The sequence below is a fragment of the Mandrillus leucophaeus genome, unplaced genomic scaffold, assembly GCF_000951045.1.
Source record: "Mandrillus leucophaeus isolate KB7577 unplaced genomic scaffold, Mleu.le_1.0 Scaffold706, whole genome shotgun sequence".
Classification (NCBI taxonomy): Eukaryota; Metazoa; Chordata; class Mammalia; order Primates; family Cercopithecidae; genus Mandrillus; species Mandrillus leucophaeus.
In genome coordinates, this window is record NW_012107653.1 from 261106 (window position 1) to 268935 (window position 7830).

Sequence of the window (7830 nt, forward strand, 5' to 3'; positions counted from 1 at the left end):
AGACAGGGTTTCACCATGTTGACCAGGCTGGTCTCGACCTCCTGCCCTTAGGTGATCCACCCGCCTCAGCCTCCCAAAGCGCTGGGATTACAGGCCACTGTGCCCAGCTTAGTTTTTGTATTTTTAGTAGAGACGGGATTTCACCATGTTGGCCAGGATGGTCTCGATCTCCTGACCTCATGATCCACCTGCCTCGACCTCCCAAAGTGCTGGGATTACTGGGGTGAGCCACCGCGCCTGGCCTCATTTAGTGTTAAAGTGTTCTCATTACATATGCACACAAACTTAAATGTCTTTGCTTTACAGTATTGCTTGCTCAGCGAATATATATCATGAGAAAGGTCTGTCAGATTCATACAGTATACTTGAGCACCAATTATGTGTTTTGACACTACTGGGCACAAAGACAATAGAAAAGAAAAGGTGTAACAAATCCCCTGTCTGAGGTTAATAAGCCCCAGAGCAACAATTTGGGCTTTTGTTTGTTTTGTCAATCTCGAAATGCATTTTCAGAACCTTGATAGGTGATACTGTTAGCGCTGATGACATTCAAAGTCCTCATTTCAAATATTCAAGGTAGAAAATTCAAAACAGTTGTAAAACAAAAGAATTGGATTAGCAGACCCTTTTCATGAAATGAAATCTTACTTAGAAGCCTGATATGTAAAGCAGAAAAGCCAAGCTGCTCTGTTGGTGGGTATCTGGAAGCCTGCCTACTGTTGTGTTGTCACCCACCTGCACGGTCAGTGATGCCTAAGGCTCGTTTTCAAGCTTCCAGGTTTTACCAAGCACACTCTGAAAGTGAGTCTGTGTACGATCATTAGGGATAATAGAAGGAAATCAAGCAAAAACTTGCTCTTTATTTACAATAAACTTCATAAGGAATTTGAATTCTAAAGTTAACAAATCAATGAACTCCATGTAAAATAATCTTTACATGGGATAATGGAAAACAATCGATGGTCCTTTTCTTAAAAACCAATTTTTCCCCATTGCAATACCTTTTTTTTTTTTTTTAAGATGAGGTCTTGCTCTGTTTCCAAGGCTGGAGTGCAGTCATTCCCATGTAGTATGTACTTTTCCCAACTACTGCCATGACTCACTTGCCATTTTCAAGGAATAGCAGCCCACTGCTCAAATGTTAATCCGCTTTGGCAACACCTACACAGACACACCCGGAATCAATACTTTGTATCTTTCAATCCAATCAAGTTGACACTCGGTATTAACCATCACAAACTTCTTTATAAACCGATATGGAGTGAGCTCCAATACATATTGTTAAATTGAAAAAGCAAGATTAAAGACTACCATTTGTGTAAAAAGGGGGGGGATTAAAACACATATTTGCTTGAATAAGCATTAATTAACTCTTAAAGGATATTGTTAACATTGATTGCCTCTAGGGAAAAGAACTGGGTGGTTGGGGAGTAGGGGTGGGAGACTTTTTGCCATATATTTTTTCTTTATACCTTTTGAGTTTTGAATCATGTGAATGAATTACGTATTCAGAAAAAATACGTATTATTTTAAAAAATAAAATAAAATTTCCCTCCATTTCAGCACTATAAACTCTGTACTAAAAAGTGGGGACGTGTGATAGAAACCGCTTTTAGGAATAAAAAACCTATATATTCAACTACAATACTCTCAGATATCCCCTAGTCTCAAATAGATTCTTTTTTCTTTTTTTAAATTTTGTAAATTATTTCTTCCATGATGATTTGAATGGACTTTTTTTTTTTTTTTTTAATTGAGACGGAGTTTTGCTCTTGTCGCCCAGACTGGAGTGCAATGGCGTGATCTCGGCTCACTGCAACCTCCGTCTCCCAGGATTACAGGCATGGGCTACCATGCCCAGCCTGACTATCTTCCAACAAGTACAAGTATTTCATAAATAATATCTGACCGTTTCTAGCCAATTGAGTAATTTGTTACATAATAAGCCACCTCACATCTTTCAACAAGAAATACATTAAATTTGAATAGTAAAGACATTATACAATGAATTAGGACACTTTTAAATTTTGTTTTAAATATTTGTTTGGGGGAGAGGACAGCACACGTCTACTTAATGAAGAGAAACATTTTTACAGTGCAGAGGTCTTTTATGTTTTTGCACCTATTATGCTTGAATTCATAGGGGATGGGTTCCAGCAGCCCAGACTCCTTTCCATTGGTTCTCACAAAGTACGCTTCTCTGGGTGGAGCAGCCTGGCACTTGAGTTGAACCCAGGTACCTCTCTTTTTGGCTTCCTTCTTTTTCTGATCATTTTCCCTCATGTGTTTCAGGAAGCTATCTTGGCTCTTAGAGCGCTTAATGTACTCAATCCGCACATTAATTCTCTTGGCAAGAATCTTGCCCTTAGCTTCTTTGTTTACAACAATGCCGACAGCATGCTGGTTAACATTGTAGACACAGTTTTGCCATGGTAACACTTATGGGACATTCCTTTTTGAATAGTATGCATTCCCTCGATGTCTCTATATGTGTATATATATATTTTTTATATGTATATAGAATATATATATAGAAATATATATAGTCCGTAATGAACATATATTTTTCTATATACATATAGAAAAAAATACATATATATATATATATATTTTGAGATGAAGTCTCGCCCTGTTGCCGAGGCTGGAGTGCAGTGGTGAGATCTCGGCTCACTGCAACTTTCACCTCCCAGGTTCAAGTGATTCTCCTGCCTCAACCTCCTGAGTAGCTGGGACTACAGGCACATGCCACCACGCCCGGCTAATAATATCGCCTTTCTTATAGATTCACGTGTACATGGCCAAAGGAACAACTCCATATTTTCTTTTTTTTTTTTTTAAGACAGAGTCTTGCTCTGTTGCCCAGGCTGGAGTGCAGTGGCGTGATCTTGGCTCACTGCAACCTCTACCTCCTAGGTTCAAGTGATTCTCCTGCCTCAGCCTGCCGAGTAGATGGGATTACAGGCGTCTGCCACCATGCCCAGCTAATTTTTGCATTTTTAGTAGAGATGAGGTTTTGCCATGTTGGCCAGGCTGGTCTTGAACTCGACCTCAAGTGATCCTCCCGCCTCAGCCGTTTTCTAAAAGGCCTAGAGAACATCTATCGGGTGCCTCTCTTACCCTTTGTGTTCGTCATTTTGGCAAATTACTGGAAGATGGCAGTTCTGGCCGAAAGGAAGCTCTTTTTTTAAAAAAAGAATTGTACTTCCCACACAACACTGGCATATCAAATAGATTATTTACATCTAAGGACCTCGAGCAGGGCTGAGAATAGGGTAGGGTGAGTGAGACACTTGCTTCATGTGCAAAATTTAAGGGGGTACCAAAAAATTCAGTTATCGAGAGGAATGATTTTTTGTTTGTTTTTGTGACAAGTCTTGCTGTCACCCAGGCTGGGGTGCAGTGGCACCTTCTCAGCTCACTGCAAGCTCTGCCTCCCGGGTTCATGCCATTCTGCCTCAGCCTCCCGTGTAGCTGGGACTACAGGTGCCCACCACCACGCCCGGCTAATTTTTTTGAATTTTTAAGTAGAGACGGGGTTTCACCTTGTTGGCCAGGATGGTCTCGATCTCCTGACCTCGTGGTCCGCCCACATCGGCCTCCCAAAGTGCTGGGATTACAGGCGTGAGCCACCGCACCCAGCCTGAGGAATGATGTTTTAATGAAATATATAAAAAATCAAATTAATGCAAACGTCCATGATGAACAAAATATCAATATTTTTAATAAAGACAGGACCAGTAACAGTGCCATACTGAACCATATTGGAGCCTGAGGCAAAAGGCAAAATACAGGTTCCATATACAGGTTTTTATGTATTCTTGAATAATTAAATTTTTCCTGGAACATTAAAGGAGTTGAAAAAATATTGAAAAAGATAAATTACAAGTCACAGCAATTAAGTTTAAAACATGTTATTTACACCAAAACTAGAATTTATTAAATTCTACTTTCTTGGCTTTAGTGGAAGCAAACTCATTCAAATTTTTTTTTTCTTGAGACGGCGTCTCGCTCTGTCGCCCAGGCTGGAGTGCAGTGGTGTGATCTCGGCTCACTGCAACCTGTGCCTCCCGGGTTCATGCGATTCTTCTGCCTCAGGCTCCCAAGTAGCTGGGACTACATGTGCGTGCCACCACACTCAGCTAATTTTTGTATTTTTAGTAGAGATGGGGTTTCATCATATTGGCCAGGCTGGTCTCAAACTCCTGACCTTATGATCTGCCCACCTCGGCCTCCCAAAGTGCTGGGATTACAGGCATGAGCCACCGAGCCCAGCCAGGAAATATTTTCATTAAAATCAGAAGCTTGGATCCTTTCAGACTGGCCAAGACAGTTCCTACAATTGTGACTTTTCTGAGGTAAAATCGTCTGGCGCTGAGAATTTTTTTATTTTTAAAAATCAAACAGAGCCTCTAAGAGAGAAGACCCAAAGCAAAACAATCATGGATCTAAATCAGCAAGGGCTGGAAGGTGGTGGTAACTTCACAAAATTGAAAAGTTGGGATCTCGTTATACAGAAACAGCCAGCTATGCCTTGTGATCAAAATCCAGAACAATCAAATGGAAATTACAGTGAAGATGAACAAAAGGGAAAGCAGAAATGGAGAGAAGGAGGAGGAGAAGCAGGTGGAAAGAGAGAGTGAGAAAAAGAAGAGGAAAATGAAAAGGAGCTGGAAGATGAACAGGAAAATAAAAAAGGAAAGGGAAAATGAGAAACCGTATCCCAAGAAAAGATTAGTGAACAAATCCCTCATGGACACTCTCTGGGCAAAGTTGAAGTTAAACAGGTGCCCCACGATACAAGAGAGTTTATCACTCTCATTTGAATTTGGCATGACACATAAACAGCTAAGTCAATGGTTTTGTAAAAAGAGGAAGAAATGTAATAAAGAAATGTCCAAGAGAAAGCATAAGAAAAAACGTAAGAGATGGGGGGGAGGTCTCTCTGGGTTGCCAAGGCTGGTCTCAAACTCCTGCCCTCGGGGGATCTTCTTCCCACCTTGGCCTCCAGAAGTGCTGTGATTACAAGCATGAACCATTGTGCCTGGCTGAGACTTCTTTTCTTTTTCTTTTTCTTTTTCTTTTTCTTTTTTTTTTTTCTGAGACCGAGTCTCGCTCTGTCTCCCAGGCTGGAGGGCAGTGGCGTGGTCTCAGCTCGCTGCAGCCTCTGCCTCCCAGGTTCAAGCGGTTCTGCTGCCTCAGCCTCCTGAGTCTAGCTAAGAAGTTTTATATGACACCATTCTCACCAATAAATGGAGTTCTGAAAGGATAAACAAGAACATATTAACAATTGTTAATTCCGTGAGGTAGAACTAAATGAGGGGAGTGCGAAGGAGTTCCTAAATATCCTATTTTTACACTACTGTGGTTTTAAAGTTTTTATAATGGATGTTAATTGATTTCATTTCAGAAAAAAATCAATAAAGAAATTTCCAACCTCCGAAAGTGTTTTGAGACTGCAACGGAAATCCATTGTAGAAGTTAATGGGTTCAGTGCATTCTGGAACTTGTCACTCTATCTCTAAATATCCCTTCCAGGCTGGGCGCGGTGGCTTACGGCTATAATCCCACCACTTTGGGAGGCCGAGGCTGGAAGATAACTCGAGATCAGGAGTTCGAGACCAGCCTGACCAACATGGTGAAACCCCATCTCTACTAAAAGTACAAAATTAGTTGGGCATGGTAGCCCATGCCTGTAATCCCAGCTACTCGAGAGGCTGAAGCAGGAGAACTGCTTGTGCCCGGGACGGGGAGGTTGCAGTGAGCTGAGATCATGCCATTGCACTCCAACCTGGATGACAAAAGAGAAACTCTGTCTCTAAATAAATAAATAAACATCCCCTAAAAAAAAAAAAAGTCAGAAGCTTGGCTGGGCACAGTGGCTCATGTCTGTAATCCCAGCACTTTGGGAGGCTGAGGTGGGAGGATCACTTGAGGTCAGGAGTTCGAGACCAGCCTGGCCAACGTGGTGAAACCCCGACTTTACTAAAAATACAAATAATTAGCCGGGAGTGGTGGCGCATGCTTGTAATCCTAGCTACTCGCGAGTCTAAGGCAGGAGAATTGCTTGAACATGGAAGGCGGAAGTTGCAAAGCCGAGATCGCCCTATTGCAGTCCAGCCTGGGTGACAAGAGCGATACTCTGTCTCAAAAAATAAAAAATAAAAATAAAAATCACAAGCTTAGGTCTAATATATAGAATTTGGGGGAAGTTCTAGTAATCTGGTGCAATTTAAATGCAAGGTGGACATTGAAGAATCTCTAGAAATGAAGACCACAAGGTAGACATGGACTACATAGTTATGCCATGCTAAAGAGTTTAGATTTTATTTTGAAGGTGATGGGGAACCTCTCAAATATTTTAAGCACCTAATTCCAGAAGATTACAATCACATGAGTGAGTGCCAAAGTCAAAAAGGAAAAAACTAGAGTAGAGACTTAGTCGATTTCTAAGGTAGAAATGTAATTCCAAGACAGGCAGACTAGGTTCTGAATATGAGGAGTAAGAGGAAACAAAAGAGGACGACCCCTCAAGACTCACCATAAACAATCTGTTCTTTATCCATATTACATTACATCTTCTTCCTGACATGTGTGAAAGGAAATAAGTTACTCTCTCTTTTCTACAAAGCATGCCAAGCACCTTTTATTTGTGGGGCAGAGTTCACCATAAAAAGTTGAGAACCGCCGGGTGCGGTGGCTCAGGACTGTAATCCCAGCACTTTGGGAGGCCGAAGCGGGCGGATCACGAGGTCAGGAGATCGAGACCATCTTGGCTAACACACGGTGAAACCCCGTCTCTACTAAAAATACAAGAAAATTAGCCCGGCGTGGTAGGGGGCGCCTGTAGTCGCAGCTACTAGGGAGGCTGAGGCAGAAGATTGGAGTGAACCCGGGAGGCGGAGCTTGCAGTGAGCCGAGATCGTGCCACCGCACTCCAGCCTGGGCTGCAGAGTGAGAGTGTGTCTCATAAACAAACAAACAAAAACTTGAGAACCATGAGCCATTAATCTGATCAAGATTCTCATACCCATCCAGAATACATATGCACATGTGTAAGATGTATCCTTCTCCTCGCCCCGGCTACAGTCCATTTCAAGAAAGTCTTCTTTTAAGAAACTGGCAAAAAAACGGATATTCTGCCAAATATGCCAAGATTCATATATAGATAGAAAGGTTCCCCATCACCTTCAAAATAAAATCTAAACGCCTTAGTGTAGCATAATTATGTAGTCCATGCCTACCTTGTGATTCTCATCTCTAGAGATTCTTCAATGTCTACCTTGCATTTAAGTTGCACCAGATTACTAGAACTTCCCCCAATTTATTCTACATAAATATGAATGTATGTATTCATATGATATACAGTGACTGGTAGATCGACTGTTTTGTTTACTTTTTTAGGCAAGCCAAAATATTTAAAGATAAAATAGGGCAGAAAAAAAAATCCATTTACCTTCTTCTATGAAAGAAAGGAGGATGCCCTTCTAAATAAAAATTCTTTAAGAATTCAATCTAATATTGGCATCTAAGCCAATGCTGCTTGCCATCCTAAAATTATTTTCCTTTTAAAATAATCTTTGATGTCCATTTCCAGTAATATGGTAGCCAAAATAACCTGAATGAAAGTCCTCCCACACTACAAAACACTTAGAAATACCAAATGAGATACCATCTCACACCAGTTAGAATGGCAATCATTAAAAAGTCAGGAAACAACAGGTGCTGGAGAGGATGGGGAGAAATAGGAACACTTTTACACTGTTGGTGGGATTGTAAACTAGTTCAACCATTATGGAAAACAGTATGGTGATTCCTCAAGGATCTAGAACT

The 7830-nt window shown here is 41.2% G+C and overlaps 1 pseudogene; it reads right to left on the bottom strand.

Moving 5' to 3' along the window:
- Positions 1-2038: 2038 nt before the first annotated feature.
- Positions 2039-3142, bottom strand: LOC105528186 (annotated as a pseudogene).
- Between the last annotated feature and the right edge of the window lie 4688 nt (positions 3143-7830).